General features: G+C 35.9%; 1 protein-coding gene across 1 annotated transcript in view; it reads left to right on the forward strand.

The window, feature by feature from the left end:
- The first annotated feature begins 863 nt into the window (after positions 1–863).
- The window catches only part of LOC145665507 (3-galactosyl-N-acetylglucosaminide 4-alpha-L-fucosyltransferase FUT3-like), a 33,786-nt gene continuing 9,975 nt past the window's right edge, over positions 864–24,674 (forward strand). Inside the window, exon 1 of the mRNA XM_081732813.1 lies at positions 864–1,218. The gene's annotated coding sequence lies outside the window, so the exon portion shown is untranslated. The remainder of the gene's footprint in view (positions 1,219–24,674) is intronic.

Genomic DNA, 24,674 nt, shown 5'->3' on the forward strand with positions numbered 1-24,674 from the left:
TCCTCTCTCCCCAAACTATATGATTTGTCCTAAGAATCGTATTATTTAAATTTTAAGTCATAAGATTAAAATTTGTGCTATTAAAAAAAGGAAGAAACAAATAAAGTGTACAGACGTTTACAGGTCCGTACCTTGTGAGGGGACAGGGGGACAACTGCCCCCAGGGACTCTCTCTGCCATTCGAGGGGTGGGGGCACTTTAAGATCAAATTTTCCTGCTTCATATACGATAAGAACATGAAATTATAAATGAAGCATTAAACAGGTTCACTATATTACATAAACCAAACAGCACACAAACGGTAAATAAAACAAAAATAAATCGTGGGCCCATTTCAGTTAAAAGGGCCCTAGAAGTAATATTTAATCATATGACTTTGAGATTTCTCAATATTGTCCCCTTAATTAGTTTGTCATGTAAGGATCAGTCCCAGGGGCCTGCGGGAGGCCCCACAGGCTCCAGAAGCCCACAAAGCTTAAGATAAAGATGGAAAGAAGGGACCTATTTTCGAATTTTGCGGGAGGACCCAAAACAACTTTTTCTAGGGGCCCAAATAATAATGCTTGCCCCCCTCCCCATAAAATATCTAAGTTACAGCTCTAGATGTTTAGAAGAAAATGTTTCGTTTCAACAAATGCGCTTTGCTACTGATGGAGTCTTGATGTAACGTACTCGTATGTCAACATAACCGCACAAAAGCCCGCGCACACATTCTTTTCTTTTCCTCTCCGTATTCCTCACAACTTTATCCCTGTTAGGCACTTCTTTTAATTGAGTCTTGGCGCGAAAAAACCTATGGAGACAGGAAGATAAACGTCGTTACCAATTATGGATAAAGATTAAACATGTGGATTATGTTAGAAATCAACCATTACAGACTTGGTGCCTTTGCCGCTCGCAGGCTTCTTTCTTCCCAATGAACACACTTCAGACACAGTTAAAAGCATTTTTGTTCTGTCGCTTGAAGATTATAAAAACTTACATAAAGTGAACTCACTCAAACTATTTCTGTGCTTACGAAGATTTTATTTGATACAATCTGAAAGTCTTTTACATGAGTTTTACTTAACTTTCGTAAAAAAAAAAAAAAAAAAAAAAAAAAAAATCCATCACACTGAAAAAAAACAAAAGAAGATAAACTGTTTCTTGTGATCATTTGTAGAATCTTGACGTAACTGTGAAATGATTACTTACAATGGTTCTTCATGTGACTGAAAGGTAAGATAGTGTAAGATATTTTCATATAATAAGTAGTTTTTTTTTTTTTTTTTTTTTTTTAAGGTACAGTTTAGACTAGAATTATGCATTTTGGAGGAAGGGAGAAATAGAGAAAGATTTCATGAAAAATAAATAAGGGTAAGTTGTTTCTCTAATACGGAAATTATTCGTCCTTCATTGATTTATTATTAACAAGTTAGTAAGTCTCAAGTGCGTACCCAGAAATTTTTGTTGTGAGGGGTAAAAGGTTTGGAGAAGGTAGTCGAATACTACAAGCCACTACCTCTATGTAGTATTGAACAGGTATTATTCTGCACCCCAAAAAGATGATAAGTAATTGTAAAATACTTCCACCTATATTTTCAGTGAGGAAAATGGTAGAACTAGATTGTTGTTATAACGGAAAGGAATGAAATCTTTAAGTTTTACGTCCCATGGTTATGCCGGCTAGGTTAAAGGAGACGGTGATGATGAGTAATGAAGGAAATGGTGGGATCAAGAAAGTGAGAGGAAACGGGAGAACCCCGAGTGAACCCACGCATATGGTGTTTGTCCATTACAAAGCTCACTTGGATCTTGCTAATTGGATAGATGCATCAGTTTCAAGGTGCGGGTAAGGTAATGGTGTGGTGTGGAATGTGGGACGTAACACTTATTGGACTTGTTTCCATTGATGGAATCTTGGATGGGGGGCACGGTGGATCAGTGGTAGAGCGTTCATCTCCGGTGCTTGGAGTCCCTGGTTCGATCCCAGCTCGCGCCGTGTGGACTTTGTGGTGGACAAACACCGTGCTCGTGGGTTTTCTCGGGGTTGTCCCGTTTCCACCCACTTTCTTCATTCCACCAGTTCATTCATTTCTCATTATCACCGTCTCCTTTAGCCTAACCGGCATGTGCGTGGGACGTAAAACTTAAAGATTTCATTTCATTTGGAATCTTGGATGTTCCACAATATGGAGATATGCTTGAAAACACTATTATGCCACTTTTGTAGAACGAGGAAGAGAGATTTCCTCAATATTGGCAACAAGATGGGGCAACGCCGCATTCTAGTCGCAATGCAATTGATAGCTCAATGAACAGTTTCGCGGTTGCTGAATAGGTCGGCATTGGCCAGTTGAGTGGCCAGCATGGTCCCCCGACCTAACTCCCTTGGATTTTTATATTTGTGGGCACTTTAAAGCTTGGCATTGGCCACTTGAGAAGGATAATCATTAAGGCCTGTGAACAAATATAACCGATAGTGCTTCGCAGAGTGCACAAACACTGGGTCAGTGTTAAGGATGTGTACACAACAGAACTGTGAACATCTTGAACATGTCATGTGATCGCATTTGTCTCATATGTGTTAGCTCTCTCTTTTCCTAGTCATTAAATAATACGTAATGTGAGATGATTACAAAGCTTGTTTTACACTTCACCTTCATCCTTCAATTCGAAACTTCGCACAGCACATTTCACAGCATTTCACACGTAACATATCCTAAATCTATTCACAACTTCAAAACTGTTGCAGGTCTTGGAAAAAATAACTTTACCGCAGAGATGGTCATTCTCCCTCATTTTGCCCTCATGAGGGCCGCCTTCACCCTCACCTCACCCTCATTTTAGCAGTTGAGGGTGAGGGCGATAAAATAATTGAGGGTGAGTGTGAGGGAGGGTGAGTGTGAGGGCGTCAATGGAGGGTGAATGTGAGGGAGGTTAAGGGGAGGGCGTCAATGGATGGTGAGTCTGATGGAGGGTGAGGGTGAGGGGCGTCAATTGATGGTGAGGGTAAGGGAGGGTTAGGAAAAATGACCATCTCTGCTTTACCGTTGGGTTGCTCTTCGAACGACATATTGTTTAATATATCATACCACAATGTTGGCGTTTAAAATAATCATGCTGATTCATGATGGTGGCCACCAAGATGGCGGACGACAACCTTAAACACGTCATAATATTTACCCTCTCCCACCAACATTGATCCCAATTGAGTTTGGATCGACTGCATTGACAGTTTCTCAAATATTTAGCCCGGTCCCAGAGCTTGTATTTCACTTTAAAAAAGATAATCTTTAGGTTACTTCTTTACCAACATCTAAGTCAAATTTCAACTTGTTAATAATTACTTCCTAAGTTCAATAAAATTTTAAATCTGTTTGACGGTAGTTTTCGGAATTTTAGAATGTAGAGCTAAATATTTCTAAAAGTATGCGTTTTTTGAAAAATTGTTTCTCTGTAAATATATATCTATATCTATCTATCTATCTATCTATCTATCTATATATATATATATATATATATATATATATATATATATATATATATATATATATATATATAGGGTGCATCAAACCCCCCACAATTTTGAAAATTTAACCAAGGATTCTTGTCCCTAGGTCAGTTTTGTTCCATTTCATGAGTTAATACTTCGTGCAAAATTTTAGCAAAATCTACGAACGTTTAGGGGGTCCACCAGCAGCTCAAACAGATAATAGAAGTGTCAAACATATAATTGAAGTATTGAAATAATTGAAATGTGAGTTTGATAAGTAAAAACTTTCTTTTGCAAGTATTACACAAATTCTCTCATTTCTAAGAACATATTAAAATAAAGCAGTTAAAATATAATTACAAGTGTCAAAGACTCAAAGTGTGTTAAAAAATTGAAATGCGAATTTGATAAGTAAAAGCATTTATTGAAAGGATTACACAAATTTTCTCAATTTAACAATATATTTTAAAAATTATATCTCATTTTCCGTAACGTAATCTAAACTGTCTCACGAAGATATTTCACAACTAACACGTGACATCTAGTCTTTTCGTTGTCGTAGGGGCGGATCCAGGGCCGACTTCTGGGGGGAGGGCGGTAGGTTGTCATACTTCTACTTAGAGCTACTTTTAAGAGCTTCAAACTCTGGGAGGGGTTTTATTTATACATATAACATAAGAAAGTTTCCTCTTCTGGGGAGTGATCGCCCCGATCGCCCCCCCCTGGATCCGCCCCTGCGTGGTCGTTTGCGCAAACTTGGACTGTGTTTCCTATTCTGTTCAACCACTTGCAGAATGTTTTGGAAATGTTCCTCTTGTTTGGCTGAAGAAAGAAAATCCGCAGTCAGCTTGATTCCACGTTCTGCACAGTCGTTGATAACATTCACGGCATTGATATTGAGGTGAGTTTTGAAATAAAGGATTTTCTCGTCAGCCTGCAATTTCATCACCGCGGAAGCCATCTTCGAGTTTCAGGGTGTGCAATGTAACCCAGGAGTCTGGTCCAACCAATTCACTTAGAGATGTAATATTGGTAATTCGTTCAGGAAACCGAGGTTTTCCAAATCCTGTGGTGCAGAGTTTAATGAACTCGAGGTAGTAATTTCTCAGATCGGTGTCTTACATTGAACTATTTTCATTTTGTTTCAAAGTATATTGGGAAATTAAAAAAAAAAACAATTTGGAAAATTTTTAGTACACTTTGCTCACTTTTGTAAAATGGAGTTGAATCAAATCGTAAGAGAGGGTGTTCACTGATAAGAGGTAATTCGTCATAGTGTTCACGAAATTTTGTGAAAAGGTAAATATCAGGTGACTTTGTGATTTCAATATGCAAGTCCTTAAACACTTATCCAACTATAATTTCATCTATATGATGGAGATAAGGTAACCACAGAAGAGCTCGATTCAGCTTTTCCTCTAACATTGCGCAAGGAGCACTAACATGGCCGGTGTTTGATGCCGTAGTGTCAAATGTCATGTTTGCTATGATGTTTTCACAGTGCCATGGTCCACTGTAAGTTCGGTAATAATGATCCTATAATTCATATCAACCACAGGTTTGTAAACAGGTGTGCCCAGTACCTTTAGTTCCTTCTTGTTCCACACGACGACTGTAAGACGTTCTTTTTTTTTTTTTCACGTACTTATTGGTCAAAGATGGTATTAACTTTGAATCCCAGTGTACGGTGGCAAGCTCTGAAGGAGTCCAGTTTTTCATCAAAGATTCTGATATCTGTTGATTAACCTTTCATCGGGTCCTATCTGCACTGGAGTATGACGTAGTGACTTTCAATGTATCTCCACCAGCTTCCTTTATCAACGCTTTGGTATAAATAGCCTGCTGTGCAGACGTCATTTGCAAGCGAGTTGCTAAAGATATGATGTTTGGTCGTTGGATAATATCGTGTTTGATAAAAACACTTGTTCCAGTATGCACTGAACGATAATTATTGGAGCGTATTGTTGAATTGGTGACAGAAGGATTTCAGATACTGCAGTATAGTCTGGATCACTCTTAGTTGGTTCCTCGTCCTCGCTATCATTTTCCATCTCAGGCAGATCAGTTCCAGCAGCTATAGCGGATGCGGCCATCACTTCATGCGCCTTTTTCCTCCTCTTCTCTTGTGCCTTCTCACGAATCTTTCGACGTCTGATATTGTTAGCCAGCACTCTGTCATATGATCCGAATATCGCTGAACGATCTGTTTTCATAGATTCTGGAAAACATTTATCATCTTCATTCTTAATAAGATTATTCACGTTGGCAGGCCATAACGGAAATGTTTTGTTTAATTGTTTCTCTATGTTTTGAATTTTTGATAGAGTTGCTGGACTGGATCGACGACTTTTAGGTATAGCCCGTATCTTAGCATTATCATCTAGTAATGAAATTATTTTCTCACACGTTTTTCGTTCAGAAACCATGGGAATATTTGCTTTATCATACAAAACTTCTAAATGCGACAAAACAAGCTTTGCAGCTTCCCACCTTGTCCGATTGATCTTCCGTCCATCCTCAACATGATATATTACACACCTCAAAACCTGCGTCTGCCTGTTGGCAAGTGAGAGCCGGTGAGCAAGGCGTCGTCTTCAATGATAGCGGTTCCTAATCCAAAGACACTAGAAGATTTCCAAGTTGCCACAGACGTCATCTCTTCATTCACAGTACGAAAACAGGTTTTTTTTTTTTAATTAGGGGAGATGGTCTGGAGACTGTAAAATGATATAAAAACAAGAAGTAATGTCTTCTCCGTAGAAAGTTCAAAATCTTGGTTTTAATACTTAGAATTTTGCGTAAAAGTAAACAGTATATAAAAATTGGACTTAAAATTTTAAAATCTTAATAGAGCAAATACTAAGAGAAGAATATCTCGTTTTTATTCAAAATTCACGATACAAGTTACGTGGCGCCATCTATTGAGCAACTTTTCAGATAACTATCCTGTTTCATATAAGTTTGTGCTTCTGGTGGACCCCCTAAACATACTTTGATTTTTTTTTTAATGCTCGGCTGTATTATAGCTCAAATGGAATGTTTCTATGCCAGAGACAAGTCACTTTGTGAAAAGGGGGGTTTGATGCACCCATATATATATATATATATATATATATATATATTGTGTTACCTATGTTCTATAAAACAACACTAAATTTATCTCTTTATGTTGAACCATAACGAAGATATTGCTTTTTTATCAAGGTATTGTTTATTTGACACTTCCAGCGGCCATTTTCCAATATGGCGGGCGAAGGTTAGGTGGGATTTCAGGGAACTTTTAGTATGTTGTTTAGGACATCATTCCCAACATCTGTACCAATTTTCAGCTTGTTACTAATTTGTTCCTTACTTTTTGGTAATTTAACTACACTACATAGCCTTTCGTGGTTACCTAACCATAATATTATTGAGCTTAATTTAGCATAATTCGGCTAGTTTTTTTTAAGTATATGTGTTTAATTACACTTATAGCTATCGGTACTGTCTTTCTTTGCGTTTTGAACGTCCTTGGTGTTTTGGTATCTCTTTTGCTATCGAGCCTGGTAGTCCAAAGAAGCGTGAGAAAGAGGAAACGAGAGTATAAAACAAATAACAATGTCACGTGTATACTACGTTATGTACACTCATGTCCAAAATAATTGTCGCATATCTATAACTGTTTTCTTGTAAGAATATAATTTGATAAAGATTTTACAGGGTACTTATAATACTGATACTATGTGTATAATCGGGTAATGTATATTTGTAATAAATTTCATAGGAAAAGAATTATAAATACGAAAATTAGAATGAATAAAACAAAATCTTGCTAAATGGACAAGAAAGTTTTATTTTCGTTTTATTGTTATTATTTACTGCTCTTTTGACATGAAATTTGCCACATACATGTCTTTGCCGATTATACACATACAAACAGTATTATAAGAAATACCGGGCGATTTCGTTATCAAATTATATTCCTAAAACAACATATTTATAGACATGCGACAATACTTTTGGACATGAGTGTACTTTGATTTGCATGAATTCCGATTAGAAACTACGTTTTATGGACTTTTGGCATCTATGGTCATGTTAGCCCGTCAGGTATAAGGGATGACGTCCCTCGGAGATCACACGACACAAGAAAAAGGAAGGAAGGAAGTGACATAGGACCCATGTTAGGTACCATCCCGGTATTTTGCTTGGTGTGAATGAAGAAAAGCAAGGAAAACCTCATTTACGATGCCTAGCCTGAAAAAGCTTTTACACTTTTTAGACCTTGTGTCCCCATCGAGAATCGAACTCAGGACTGCTCGCACCAAAGAGTAATTTCTACCCCATCTGCTTTTACTGGAGAGATTAGAATGGAGACGAAACATGTTCTTGGGACTTTCAGTTGATTGCAGAAAACAGCTGGTAGCCACTTATTACCGTTATTACTCTATAGCGACCAACTTTGAAACTGGGAATGGTGGATTTCTGCTAGTTCCGCTTTGAATAAAGAGTTATGGGAGAAGACTATATCTATTCCTAGAACGCTTAAATCGATTCCAAGAAAGAAACGCTTCTCGCTATGTCGTATTTCTTTCGCTGGATATAAATCAATACTGAAACCGGAAGTTGTACTGGATCAAGAAATGGTGGATATGTACCACTTACATCAATATTACTTCCATTAACGAACTTTACTCCTGACGCTTCACACTTTATATCGTAGCCACAATTGATAGTGGTCCATCAAGTAGCTCTTGAGATTTTTGTGTTCCTGGACGGAAAGATACACGGACAAACGAAGGTAAATATGGAAGGAGAATAGTAAATTTGGAGGAAGAAAAGTAAATTTGGGAGGAAAAAAGGGAAATTTTGAGAGAGAAAAGTATAGATTGGAAGTAGAATAATAAATATGGGAGGGGAAAAAGATAAATCTGGAAAGAGAAAGGTATATTTGGAATTAGAATAATAAATATGGGAAGGAAAAGGTAAATTTGGAGAGAGGAAGATATATTTTGAAGTACAATAGTAAATTTGGGAAGAAAAAGGTAAATTTGGAGAAAAAAGGTATATTTGGAATTAGAATAGTAAATTTGGAGAGAGAAAGGTACGTTTGGAAAGAGAATAGTAAATTTCGGATGGGAATTGGTAAATTTGGAGAGAGATAGTTATATTTGGAAGTAGAATAATAAATTTGGGAGGAAGAAGGTAAATTTGGAGAGAGAAAGGTATATTTGGAAGTAGAATAGTAAATTTGGGAGGGAAAAAGATAAATTTGGAGAGAGAATGCAAAGGTAAATTTGGGACGGACGAATAAATAAAGGAGTTTTATATTTCAGTAAGTCAAACTCGTAGCTTTGAATCACGAAACGGAACCAAACGTGGGTCGACTCACATTGAAGAGTATGGACGTTTTAAACTGTCCTTGAAGGTCCTGTGTTTGTGTCCCTGTCGTGTTGGATTAAGCAAAATATTGAAACATGATTAATTACGTGGACATGGAAGCTAGTGGCCCCGTTCGGGTGATTTTTTTTAAAAAATGGCTAGCATGTGCCACTTTTCTGCATAAGGTTCCGATCCTCGCTGGGATAATCAGTGGTACGGCCTTGAAATTTGAACGTATTTCGGGGTTTCGTATAATACGTTAAACTGTAGCTTCACGGAAGAGTGCCCATTCCCCCAAAGGCTTAAGCGCAATTATTCGAGATTTACCTTTCTCTCTTCCCAATTTAACTTTTTCCCTCCCAAATTTCCTTTCTGCCTCCCAAATTTATCATTAGCCCTGCAAATTTACTATTCTCTCTGCAAATTTATTATTCTTCCTTCAAATTTACCTTTCTTTCTCCAAATTTACCTTTTCCTCCCAAATATACAGTTTTCCCTCCAAATTTCCCTTTCTCCCTCCCAAATTTACCATTCTTCCTCGAAATTTACTTTCCCCCTCCTAAATGTATCATTCTCCTTTCAAATTTATCTTTCCCCTTCTCAAATTTACCTTTGTCTCTTCTAAATTTACCTTTCTTCCTCCGAATTTACTTTTCTCCTTTCTAAATTTACCTTTCTTCTTCCGAATTTTCTTTTCTTCCTCCCAAATTTACCTTTCTCCCTTCCAAATTTACCTTTCTTTCTCCGAATTTACTTTTCTCCCTCCCAAATTTACCTTTGTCCCTCCTAAATTTATCATTTTCCTTCCAAATTTACCTTTCTCCCTCCCAAATTTATCATTAACCCTCCAAATTTAGTGTTCTCTCTTCAAATGTTCCTTTTTTGCTCCAAATTTATCTTTTTCTTCCCAAATTTATGATCGTCCCAAATTCACCTTTCTCCCTTCCAAGTTTACCTTTTTCCCTCCCAAATTTACGTTTCCCCTCTAGTTTAAATGTCTCATTTTAAATAAAAAAGTGACTCCCCCAAATTATCTCATGGATGCAACATGTACTCTAAACCCGTTTATGGATACTCCTAAGACCACGTTCCGTATAGCCTCGGTACTGATAAAGGGACGCTAAACTCCAATGAACCATGGGCGCCGAAGGGGAGGGCAGGGTGGGGCCTAGGTCTCCCTGGCTTACGAAAATATATACGTAATATAGCCAACCACGTGTATTAAATGCCAGAAATACCAGACATAATATAGCAACCATGGAGATGCCCCTCCTAGAAAATTTTCTTCGGACGCCTCTGCAACGAACGAATATACTTATATAGGCCTATATATATATATATATATATATATATATATATATATATATATATATATATATATATATATATATATATATATATATATATATATATATATATATATTTAAATTCTGCTAATAGTTCACTTTTAATGTCCAGTTCCCGAGGCGCTTGTTTGTTACCACATATTGATTTAATTTCTTCCTACGAGAGAAATAGACATACAAGCTCTCCTGTATACAAACATAAGCTTTACAGTCTTAGTTTAGCACGGATGACACAAGGGACAGTTGACGATATTGATTTTTACCACATAAAGCAATCGCAATTTATGAAGGTGCACTCAACTAAAATTAATCATCAATATTATGCAATGTTTCATCCAACATAACAAATAATGTAATAAATGTGTAGTGAAATAAACCAAACACACAATTTTTGTCTAAAGGTATTTTAAATCATTAATTCAGTTATAAAATAAATATCAAGTTTAAGGTTCGTTAATACATGTAAATACTACAAAAATATTAATATTACACGTGCTTAAGAAAGTAATATTCTACATTTAAAGCTAAAGTATTTTTTAAAAAAAACATAAATTCATCTTTCCTCGGGTCAGTGGCGGATCTAGGTCAGGGCCGTTGTCTAGACCCCTAGCTGTTTTGAGTGACAATTCTAATTTATCCTGTTATTTATAGATTTTTGGAAATATATATTAAACTCATAATAGACCTATTATAGTCTGTGTTTTGGCTGCCCCATAGTTTTTATCTTTTAAATCCGCCGTTGCCTCGACGTTAATAAATATTGAACAAAACTTTTTTTTTTTTTTAAAAAAAAAGTAAAACGCGAAATAAGTTCTCAAAGCTGAACAAAAATTCAAATTTAAATTATTAGCGGTATCCGAAAGTAAATAATTATTTATAAGACGTTTTGAAATGAAGTGTAGTTAAGTGGACATGAATATTAATATAAATATGATATTATCGCCATTGCTAATTAGAACTTTCTTTCAACGAGCTGCAAAGTTTAGAATGCTTTCTTTGATGAAACAATATTGTTCTTCGGAGGTAAAAAGAAACAATGAAACTAAATGCCTTAGTATATCATCTTGTCAACAGCAGATTTTGTCTTATGTTGTGCTCTAAGGACCTGAACAAATTATAGTTAGTAGGGGCAATATCCAGCACATATGGAGGATTTGACAGAACTTCAATTGTAACTGCCTGATTTCTTTCTGAGTCAGTTTTACAGAATGTTGTATGCGTTATTACGGTATGCTGTATTATTACCCTTTTCTATTGACAAACCTAGTACACTTGCGTAACAATACTTGATGTACTAGCTATAAATATTTACAGTAGATGTAGTATCAGACCATAACGCCGTTCTGAAAAATATTATTCTTAGATATACTGCTAGACCGTGTGCATTAACAGCCGTTACGGGATTTTTTCCCACTGAATCACTGAGTATATGGCTGCTGCGGCATCTACCTTTTTTATGAGTTCGTGATGATAATTTTATGAATATCTCACCAAATACACAACAGAATATCTTGTGGATGAAGTTCATCTTTAGATGTGGATTTGGAGATTGACTTGACGAAAGTCAGTTATTTGGGTTTAAAACTTTTAATGTTCTTATATTTTCCCACTAAAGTTTCGGGTTTCCTATGGAAAATATATATACAGGGTGTTTCAAAGCAACACCGACAACGTTTGGGAGGTGATTCCTGATATCAAGATAGCACAAAAAAAGTATAGATCAACTTGGGTGCACAAATTCTTCCTTTCGGATTTATAGACTACCGAAAACACGAAAAATGAACTTTAAAGGTACATAGCGTCAAAATACCTACCGTAGTGGGATCAAGACTTCACTTAGGAACTAATATGTGCGCTACCCAAAAATACATCTTTCAGAATTCTAAGGTACTCACGCAACAATTTTTATAGAAGAAGTAAGGCTACAGACATATAATTTGAAGTACTCACAAATTACCTTTATAAAAATAGTTGCAGAAGTACCACAGGATTCTGAAACTTGGAGATTTGGATAGGGCACATACTAGTTCCTAAGTGAAGTTTTGACCCGACTACGCTAGGTCCCATAGTTTTGAAGCTATGGATCTTTAACATTCAATATTTCATGTTTTTAGCAGCGTATAAGTCCGAAAGGAAGAATTTGTGCACCCAGGTTGGTCTACACTTTTTGTCTTATCTTGGTGACAAGTATCACCTCCCCAACGTTGTCGGTGTTGCTTTGAAACACCCTGTATAACCCTGAAATTTTGCCGGAAGAATCTGGTTCCCAAATCATTTTGTGTTTCACCATAAAATTAACTCTTTTTTTCTACAATGTAAGTAGCGGGTTACGTTTTCATTGACCCATTGTCTCTGCACAGCTTACTAGTCACTGGGCCGCCTGGATCTGAACCTTGCTTCACAGATTCGGATAAAACTTAAGATCATGAGTCGTGTACAAATCAAGCCTGGTGATTCAGGCAAAACTGGCTTTTCCAGGAAAATCGACTTACTTTGTTCCGAAATTAAGTCAACTCCCGAGGTCCCTTGTAGCTATTTGGCTAGCCTACTCGCCTTTTGGTGAGGGAAGTTCGGGTTCAACTCCTGGATGGAGCTCAGGTGGTTCGTATCCCACGTTAAGCTCTAGGTCCACGTCCCATATAGCCTCGCTGCTGAACGAGACGATGAACTCCAATCTAATTCAACGAAGTCTTAATATAAACATGCGTGCTCAAGTGATTTTTTTCTGACGTCGATCAAGTTGTTGTTTTCCCAACTAAATTTCAATAGTTTTGCATACACGATGCAAGGGAAAACTTAATAACTTACATACTTGCACTCAGTGATATCAGTAAGAACCAGTATAGAGTTTTATTCTCCGTGACTTTTTTTTTCTGTATTCGTCATAAAAGAAAAAAAAGATGCTTTTAACACTAGCTTTATAGCTATAACGGGTAATTATAAATGACTGACGGATTTCACCATACATAGGTTTTGAATTTCTATGATCTACAAACTTTGAAAATTATAAACATGCATTTATGCCCTAATAAAGGCACAAGAACACTTGAATTTAGACGCCTTGATACTAGGGATGGCCATTTCCGGAAATCACATTTTCCGTTTTCCGCTTTTCCGGAAAATTTTCCGTTTTCCGGAAACTTTTCCGTCTTCCGTTTTCCGGAAACTTTTCCGTCTTCCGTTTTCCGGAAAATTTTCCGTCTTCCGCTTTTCCGGAAAATTTTCTGTCTTCGCCTTTTCCGTAAAATTTTCCACCTTCCGCTTTTCCGGAAAATTTTCCGTCTTCCGTTTTTCCGGAAAATTTTCCGTCTTCCGTTTTTCCGGAAAATTTTCCGTCTTCCGTTTTCAATTTTCCGGTTTCCGGAAAATATAGTTTCCGTTTTTCCGGAAAATGTGGCCATCCCTACTTGAAACTTTTCCCAGTGATGCCAATTTCTGTCGGACAAAAATCCTCTAACGAATATCAAATATTTCCCATACTCGAACACTATTACTACGTTCAATTTTAAAGAAAAAGTCCTATCGTAAGTATTCGTGATGATTTCAGTGGATGTCCCGGAGTAAAAGTTACCCCTATTCATATTGAGGACCGTGCTAATTCAAATTACCAGTATTTTCACAGTGCATTAAAAGTCTCCCTCGGATGTAGATGGAAACATTTTTCATCAATATGCAACAAAGAAGCAGGACTACAGGGAAGGAAAGAAAGAGAGAGAGCCAGAGATAGACAGTCAGAATGACAAGATAGTAATTCTTTTCAAAGTGGTTCAGGCTACGCCAGGTCCGTTTCCCTCTTACTGTATAGGTTTCGCAAGAGGAGTCTGTTGTGAGTAACGGGTCACAATAGTTTTCGAAGTAGACACTCCGAGTGTTAGCCCATTCTTCCGACACTGTTTCACAATGCGTACGTGCGAAAACTTAGCATGGAAAATTGCCATTCCTTATTCCTCTCCATAATGGTTGATCTTTGGCGCTATTTTATAACACGCACCACCAACACTCACGAATCTACAACGTCAGACACAACCCTGCTCCAGTGTGACCACCCAGCAAAAATATTTCGTACTAACCTATGCAGAAAAAAGTACTAGATCTGGGGAAAAAGTACTAAAATTTTATCTGCTCCTGTTTCACCCTATTTATGACATTTTATGATATTAATATCTAATTGGAAGGTTTCCGGAAGCTCCACCTCCCCTGTGGGTAGGGAGTGACCCCTACATTCTCGAAAAAGCAACCAACTTTAATTTTTTACAGTCTAAATTCGACTCAAACCATGCAAACCACTTACATCCTTCTAATGTTGACTTTACACTCTCAAACTAAAAGTCCTGGCGGATTTCCTGCTTAATTGTCGTATTAGAACTCACTGTAACACCATCAAAGTAGCACAAGTATAACAGTGGTGCCCACCCCCTCAAGTCTATGACGCACCCCCCCCCTCAATTGTCTATCCGTAGGTGTTCTTCCATGAAAAAAAACCTTTTCGATTAATTTTTACCTCCCTCAAACATATTTATATAGATTTTTAACACCCCCCCAAATATTTCAATGACGCAGTTTGCGTCATAGCCCCCCCTTGTGGGCACCCCTGAGTATAACAAATATAAAGGATATCGGGAGAAAACAAGAAATATAAAATGGGCTTATTGAAAAATCGAGTTTTAATTCCGCTCTTGTAAATACCACTGTTGAAAAAAGGCAGAAAAAAGTTACCTGGAACAGTGAAATTTTCGTATATTACCAAATTTACATGAGATTCCTTTTTCTCTCCCAAATGTATTTATGAGGAAAGAAGAAGAGGAGAAAAGTAATAGATTTGTTGTTGAACATACTAGAACACTAAAATATTATAAAAGGTACTAGATCTAGTACGAAAGTACTAGCGGTGGTCACACTGCACTGCTCCCACCAGCAAACCCATTGTTCCAGCATGATACGCCAAGTGGCAGCACCGAATCGGGAATGTTCGGATGTACAGCGAACAACCTTCTGTATTTCTTCAAATTGGGTTATACAAGATCAAAAAATTCTAAGGGTGGCGAGCACAAACCGAGAGTAAGTGAAACTAAAGTAGTAAGTTACTAAGAGAGAAGGAAATCGGCGACTTCCAGTCGAGAGTACTGAACTAAAGGAGTAAATTACTACAGGAGTAAATTTTTCGTTTACTACTGTAGTAAATTTATTTACTCCAAAACTGGTGGAGAGCACCATCAAAGAGTACGCTACTACATTAGTAACTTGAGGAGTAAATAAGGCCAAAATTTACTCCTAAGCAGTAGTAAGAGTAAAGTTAGAGAGTAAGATGAATTCTTTGGTTTCTACGTGTTAAATATCGAATTCTATGGATTACCTGGACTACGAAGTATATATGGAGATGGAGGAAGAAGTAGACATCCCAAGAATGAGAGTTTTAGTGGAGAAAAGAAACCCATTTGCAATGTAGAGTGACATTGATTTCAAAGAGCGTTTTGGGTTGCTTAAGGAATCTTTTGAGCGGCTGCTTGATATGTTGAAGCCGTTACTGCAGCATAATTCTGACAGGAACCGTGCTTTGTCTCCTAGGCTGCAACTTCTTTGTAGATTGCGAGTCCTTCGCACTGGTACTTATCAAATCTTAGCAGGAGCTTTTAACAGTGTGATAGACAGTTCAATTACCTTAAAGCTACTGTGTGTGTGTCCACGCCACAGAACAAATATATATATATATAGTGGCGGATCCAAGGTGGGAGCTATAAGGGCTATAGCCCCCCTTGACGCTCAGGTTTACACTGGATAAAATGGGCTTCAATCCTGTTTTACACTGGATAAAACGGCAAACTATGGTTTAGCCCCTCCCTTGATAATATCCTGGATCCGCCACTACATATATATATATATATATATATATATATATATATATATATATATATATATATATATATATATATATATATATATATATATATATATATATATATATATATATAAAGGAAAAAAGTGAATTCTATCGAATTGGTTGATTCCCGAATGGATTGTGTACCTATACCCATACTTTGTCCTTTTGGAGCACAAGCAGAACTATACAGAAATTGCAAGAATTTCTTTTCTATCAATACACAAATCATTTATGATGCCAATATGAAGATTTTCAGCGTGGTAAGCCATTGGCTGAGTTCCACGCATGATGCACGCATTTGAGACAATAGTAGAATTCCTCCAGAATTGGAAAACGAACAATATAATGGGTTGCTTGTTGGGGATAGTGGATATGCTCTCTCCAAACATTTTATGACTCCTATGTTTCGACCTCAGACAGGAGCCGTAGGGCGCTACAATAAAGCCCATGTTGTTACAAGATGTGTAATAGAACGTACATTCTGTGTTTGGAAGAACCGTTTCCAAATTCTCACTAAAACAATGAGATATAAACAAAACATGTGTGGAAATGTTATTGAGGATACTGCAGTTCTGCACAACTTTGGAACAGAAGTAGGTGTGTTTCACCCTGATGCTGCGCAGTGTTTCTTTCAGAAAAAGTGTCCCGGAGGGGAGTATTCGAAGGGGATCATATTATTTTTACATGGTACTATTCTATTTATTATTATATTATAGAAGTATTATTTTCGTCTCCTACCGGAGAAAACTCTCAGAGCATCCGAGGGGCACCCCCCCCCCCCAAAAAAAACATGTCTAGAAGAAACACTGGTGTTGTGGATGTGAATGGCATGAACCAATATGCATTTCAGCCACAAGCAGATGCTGCAGGACAAGCTGTCAGAAAAATTATACCTAATTTGTTAGTAAAATAATAAATTAGTATAAATACTTTTCCTTCTTAAATGAATAAATAATGCACTGGATCGTCACTACTGCAGTGAAATGTCACCCATTTTATTTATGTATAATTTTAGTTATGTTTCTCTCTTTTTCTTTCTTTTCTTTCTTTCTTCTTTATTTTCCAATTAGGGGATGTGGTAATTAGAAAAATTAAATGTACTGATGCTTAAACACAAATATTATGTCATGTGAAAAACAAGAACATATTAACCATTGGAAAATATATCAAGCAAAAAGAATATGTTTCATACATATAAAATATATTCACATTCATTTATAAAAGCATAAATTTCTGGAGCACATTGCCTGAAGAACCGGAACCTGAAGTCTGTTCCATTTCGTTCTTGAATTCGTTCTTATTCATAACTTCCATTTTAAGGTTATGGTCTTCCATGATTTCTCTTTATCTTTCAATTAACAACATTTTTATATTATATTCCCCTCGTATTAAACGCATTTTTAACGAATGAAGCTCGTCTGCTTTTTCCAACAACCTGCTGTTCTTCACCACAATCGCATGTAACGCCTTTTTTCATGGGCACTTCTTCTGATAAGCTTCAGCTCCCAATAGGAAACGAAATGCACGTGCCAGCAGTGGGCAGAAATGGTTTACTTCTTTAGTAAAAAGGCGTTACTACTTTAGTTACAACTAAAGAAGTAAATAGAAATTGAGCTCTCCAACAGTTATTAAAAGAGTATATTACTACGGAAGTAATTTACTAAAGTAGTCCAGACTAAAGAAGTAAGAGTTACTACAAGAGTAATTTACACTAGTTTGGTGCTCGCCACCCTGGTGGCGAGCACCAACCAAGAGTAAGTGAAACTAAAGTAGTAACTTACTAAGAGAGAAGGAAATCGGTGACTTCCAGTCGAGAGTACTGAACTAAAGGAGTAAATTACTACAGAAGTAAAATTTTCATTTACTACTGTAGTAAATTTGTTTACTCCACAAGTGGTGGAGAGCACCATAGAAGAGTACACTACTACATTAGTAACTTTAGGAGTAAATAAGGCCAAAATTTACTCCTAAGCAGTAGTAGGAGTAAAGTTTGAGAGTAAGATGGTTTGTTTGGTTTCTGTGTGGTAAATACCGAATTCTATGGATTACCTGGTCTATGAAGAATATAAGAAGATGGTAGAAGACGTACACATCCCAAGAATGGGGCTTTTAATGGAGAGAAGAGATCCATTTGCAATGTATAGCGACAATGATTTCAAAGAGCGGTTTGGGTTTCGTACGGAATATTTCGAGTCGCTGTTTGGTATGCTGGAGCCGTAACTGTAGCATAATTCTGACAGGAACCGTGCTTTTTCTCCTAGCTGCAACTTCTTTTGTGGCTTGCAAACATTTCGCGCTGGTATATACTTATCAAATTGTAGCAGGGGATCTCATTAACTGCTGGAAGAGCTTTTAACAGAGTGATACACAGTTCTATTGCCTTAAAGCCACTGTATGTATCCATGCCACATAACCAAGAAAATATATCAATGAACAAAAGGGAATTCTATCGAATTGGTGGATTGCCGAATGCCATACGGGTCATAAATATTATATATATATATATATATATATATATATATATATATATATATATATATATATATATATATATATATATATATATATATATATATATATATATATATACCCATACTTTGTCCTTCTGGAGCACAAGCAGAACTATATAGAAATAGCAAAAATTTCTTTTTTATCAATACACAAATCATTTGTGATGCCAATATGAAATTTTTGAACATGATAAGCCGTTGGCTGGGTTCCACACATGATGCACGCATTTGGGACAATAGTAGAGTTGCTGTAGAATTTAATAATGAACAGTATGATGCGTTGCTTGTTAAGGAGACAGTGGACATGCTCTCTTCAAACATCTTATGACATCTGTGTTTCTACCCCACATAGGACCCGAAGGGCGCTAGACTAGAGCCCGTATTGCTACAAAATGTGTAATAGAACGTACATTCGGTGTTGGAAGAAATGTTTCCAAATTCTTAAAACAATGCGATATAAACAGAACACGTGTGGCAATATTATTGTGGCTGCTGCAGTTCTACACTACTTTGGAATAGAACTGAAGGCGTGTTTCACCTTAATGCTATGGATGGGAATGGCATCAACCAATATGCATTTCATACAGAAGCAGATGCTGCAAGGCAATCTGTCAGAAGGTGTATTATACTTAATTATTTTTAATTAAAATTTTACCTAATTTTCTAGTAAAATAACAAGTTAGTGTAAAGACTTTTCCTTCTTAAATGAATAAATAAGGCACTTCTTTTATTTCTTTTATAGTTACGTTTCTCACTTTTTCTTTTCTTTTTCTTTTTCTTTTTTTTCTTTTTTGCAATTAGGGAATTAATATTTTCGTATTATTTCAGTATTACTTCAGTACACAAAGTTATACAATAAAGGTGTTTTGATAATTTCTAAGAAAAACAAGATGTCTACTTTTATAATTTTGCTCACACAAATTAATATTAGAATATGGTAATTAGAAAAATTAAATGTACTAATACTGAAATAATATACACAAATATTATGTCATGTGGAAAACAAAAACACATAAACCACTAGAAAAATATCAAGCAAATAAAATATGTTTTATACATATTAAACATATTTATATTTATTTACAAAAACATAAACTTCTCGAACATATTGCCTGAAGAACCAGAACCTGAAGTTTGCTCCATTTCGTTCTTGAACTTTCTATTTAAGGTTATGCTCTTCTTCCATCATTTGTGTTTGTCTTTCAATTAACAACATTTTTGCATTATATTTTTTTCGTATTAAACGCATTTTTAACGAATGAAGCTCGTATGCTTTTTCCAACAACTTGCTTTTCACTACAACCCCATATTCTCTACCTTTCTTCCTAGATGCATCTTCCGATAAGCTTCAGCTGCCGATAGAAGACGAAATGCACGTGCCAACAGTGCAGAAATGGCTTACTTCTTTAGTAAAAAGGCGTTACTACTTTAGTTATAACTAAAGAAGTAAATAGAAATTGAGCTCTCCAACAGTTACTAAAAGAGTATATTACTACGGAAGTAATTTACTAAAGTAGTCCAGACTAAAGAAGTAAGAGTTACTACAAGAGTAATTTACACTAGTTTGGTGCTCGCCACCCTAAGGAAGGAAGTTCCAAACAACTTTGTTGACAATACTAGCAAAACATTTCTCAGTGACAAGTCAAATTCTTCTAAAATGCATCCAAAACATGATTTAATATCATTTCAGTCCAAAACATTACGTAAAACTTAAATATGCGTTTATATTGTCAACCTGGGTTATTACATCTCTAAAATTGATGTTGGAATGTAATCTTATCTAATGAAGAGAACTTGGAATAATTTGGTACCATTAGCTCAAGGGATATCTTAAATTACATCTATTGCTAATGTTGAAAGTACGCATCTATACTTGCTATGGGGTACTAGTGGGGACAAATGCTGACAGTATAAACGAAGATAGTAACTTTAATTATTATGTAAAAAAAAATCCTGGGAAAGATTGAATAAAATAATCAAATTACCAAATCTAGATTTCAAAAATGACGAAGAACTAAATAGGGCAGTCGTCGATATTGAGGGAGCAATAACTCAAGCCATTCAAAAACTAAATAGTAGAGGAAATATCAAGAAGAAGAATTATTCGATTCTCTGGAATAATAATATGCAATTATTTAAAAAAAAAAAAAGCAAAGAGAAGGCAGTACCAGCGAACGCACGATCCCTTTCTCAAGGTAAGAAGAAAGGAAGAATATATAAGACTATTAGCGCAATACAAAGACAAACTCTAGGAAAGGAAACAAAGGTCTGGAATTCGTTTTTGAAACAGAAATTGATACAGACCCGTGGGGAATACCATACAAAATAATAGTGAGTAAAATCAAGCCCTCTCTTACACTAACTGCAATGGATAAACAGAATGGCGAGTACACAAGAGATATTGAAGAGATTTTAGAGTTCATTATCAATAAACTGCTTCCAGATGACAACCCAAGCACTGACAATGAAGATAACAAATTAATTAGACGGAAATATAATACATTCAGTTATAGTAATAATAGCATAAATAGAGACATAATGGTCACAAATGAGGAAATTGAAGAAATTCTGAAAAGCATAAAAAATAGTAAGGCACCTGGACCTGATAAATTACAAGGGGAAATTTTTAAAATGAACAGTCAATTCTGGATTCCATATTTAACTAAATTGTATAATAAGTATATAGAGTTTGGAATTTTCCCTAACAGATGGAAGATGGCTAAATTAACTATTCAAGAAAAAAAAGTAATATAGGAGGACTTCAAACACCAAAATCTTATCGACCCCTTATTAAACATTTTGGGTAAAATATTCGAAAAAGTCATAGCCAACAGAATAAGTGCCAAGAGAGGAGATCTAAGAAATTGTAGACTACAGTATGGCTTTAGAAAAAATAAAGGTACAACCGAAGCAATCAATTGATTAATGGAATATATTGAAACACTTAGTGAACTGGGAGAAGAATATACAATAATAACCTTTGTGGATATATCCGGCGCCTTCGACAATCTATGGTGGCCAAAAATGTTTTCTGAGCTCGAAAAATTAAATATAAACAAGGAATTACTTAAAATTATAAAGAACTATTGTTCGGATACGATAGTAACTTATAATGGTCCAACAGTCGTATTAAATAAGATCGTAACAAATGCTGCCCACAAGGTTGGGACCATTATTGTGGGACGTTGTATTACAACCGGATCTAGATACAATCAATGGACTAGACATAGTCTCCGGCGTCATCGCCTATGCTGACGATTTGCCTCTAGTCATAAATGCAAATACCAGATCAAGACTAGAAGAGTAGGCCAACATGGCTATGCAGGCTCCCTTAGAATGGACCAAATCTGCAAAATTGGAAATATCTGCCAATAAAACAAACTTCATCTAGGTCGAAGAAAAATTGGAGAGAAGCCCCATTATTAAAATATCTAATAGACCCTAATTCAATAAGTAGGGCATACTCCTTTAAGTATCTGGGTATTTGGATAGATGAACACCTAAATTTCGACAGTCATGTGACAAAACAAAAAGAAAAATAATTGGAATAGCAAATAAAACTTTCTACATTATGGCCAAAGAGTATAAGTTTACAACGATTCAATCAACAATTTTTCCTTCCTTCCATCCCGGGTTCCGGCACCATATACGACGATAAAACTGGTTCCTTTTAATTATTAACTTGAGCCATTAAAAATGACGACAACTTCTATGCAATCACTTCCATTTATTTATATCTTGTTTTTCAGGTTGTCCTACCAACGACGCTTCAAAATCTTATGATTTAAAACATATACAGACATATGAACATCTTTTTATATGGATCTTACATAATAATATTTTACATATATCTTTTTCTTTATCTTCTTCGAATGGCATAATCAGTCTAGTACATATATTAAAACATCTTACGCCCTAAAGTTACCCTAAAGTAAGGATTTACAAGTACTAAATATATAAATATACAACGCACCATTGTATATTATCACTAAGACACTGTACTGTTTCTAGGTCTCTAAGGCCGCTTTACATGTCAATCCCTAACTCTCTTTGATACTGCGTTACTGACTGCTACTGACTTCTTCTTTAACTTTTCGACTACTTCTTGACTGAGTACAAAGAAGTCAACTGAAGCATTTATACAACAAAAAATGCTTACACTGCGGCTTGCGGTTTCCAAAATTCGGGTTGAATTTATTACACATGCGTATATGAGATTTCTCTGAAGAAAGCTTATTTAAGCAATTCTTTTTAAAGATTTTAGCATCATGTTATCATTCAGAATTCAGCATAACATACATCACGTTATGTGTGTTTTAACACGTTAACTGTCGTCCAAAATTTACTCGTTAGGTGCAAGGCGCCATTGATGCAGTAATATGTAACTCTCACTGAAATGTTATTATGTTGCTATAATTTTGTAATATCATTAGAGACCGGATGTTAGGCAAAATGCTTATTCTTTAATATTAAAGATATGATCAAAAGTAACGTTAGTGCCTAATGTTGCCTATTCTATGCATTTTCTTCAAAATAAGACTTTATTGGGAAAAATATAGTTTAGTGTTTCAAGAAAAGATTCTGCCTCATCCGAGAAATATAAGTGCTGCTTGCAGTAACAAGATGTCGTAAAGGTATATACTGATAAAGTGCTGTAAAACTTTGGACTGCTGTGTGTACTAATAAAGTATATAAAATTTGGACTGTTATGTGTAGTGATAAAGTGCCGTATAGAATGTATTTACCAAATATACATGGAATATATCTCAAGCTTAGACTTTCTATATACAATATTAACAAACAGGTATATTTCTATATCTTTTGAACATTATTTATGACTTGAATTTATTTTTTACTTGTATTGAGTCATTATTTCGAGTTGAGTTGAGTTGATTTTGAGTTTAACGTCCCTTTTCAGCAGCGAGGCTATATGAGACGTGGACCTACTGATTAACGTGGAATCCGAACCACATGAGCTCCCGCCGGGAATCGAACCCGGGCCTCCCACGCCAACGGCGCGTACGCTAACCGGAGTCATTATTTCGAGTTACATTTTAATGCCTATTTCACTGCCTATTTTTTAAACTTTTAGTGCCTATTTGCCTGCCTATTTTCCAGGTTTTTAATGCCTACACATCGGGTCTCTAAATATCACTAATGGTTTCTGAAAAGAAAATGAAATCTTCTTAGCGTGGCGATCGCTCTTCTGTATCGCTGCGTCGGGCCGGTAATTCGGCTGGTCCCATTGTGCACAGGGGTTGCTTTTCTCATTTTGTAAGTTTTATGAACGTTTGTTTCTGTACCCTGGCTAGAAGTATTTGTAGCAAGAATCAATATTACCATGGAGCATAAACATTATCTCGGAATCCTTTTGAACTAATAGCGATTGTTTGCAGGTGAACAAGAACATATTTTCCCCTCAAAACATGTATCGCTTTCTTTTATTTTGAAAATTTATTTTATTTCGAGTTAGTTTATCAAAATGGAAGCTAAAAGTTTATCAACTCATGAAATTAGCTATTTACTTTACGAAACAGATTTTTTTGATGAGGATGTTGGTGCATCAATTGAATATCCAGATTAGGGATGGCCAATTAGGGAATTTGGAAATTTCCGGATTTAGGAAAAAATTAGGAATTAGGAAAAATTCCGATTTCGGAAAATTCAGAATTCGGAAAAACCTATGCCGGAAAAATTCTGGAATTCGGAAAAAATCCGAAATTTAGAAAATTTTTATTTCGGAAACATTCCAGAATTTTTTGAATCCCGGTTTATTCTGAATTCCGGAATTTTCTAAATTCCGGATTTTTTCCCAGATCCCGTAAATGAAATTTCTGATTAAAGAAAATTTTGGCCACCTTAATCCTGACTCCACATAGTTATAAGTGAAGGGGATTAAGTTGCGAATCAAAATCTGACAATGAGCAATCAGATAAGTTTTTCTACGCCAGTTATACAGAAAACACCGGTCAATAAATGCTCAGAATGGATTGAGCCTGTTGTAATACAATTTACTTGCTCCAATAGTGTGAATTCATACTGTACGTTGCTGAAATGATACCATCTGGTAAACTCGAAGAAGAAACGCCGCTTACTCCATCTAA

Source organism: Thermobia domestica, chromosome 11 (genome assembly GCF_964235325.1).
Source record: "Thermobia domestica chromosome 11, izTheDome1.hap1.1, whole genome shotgun sequence".
Classification (NCBI taxonomy): domain Eukaryota; kingdom Metazoa; phylum Arthropoda; class Insecta; order Zygentoma; family Lepismatidae; genus Thermobia; species Thermobia domestica.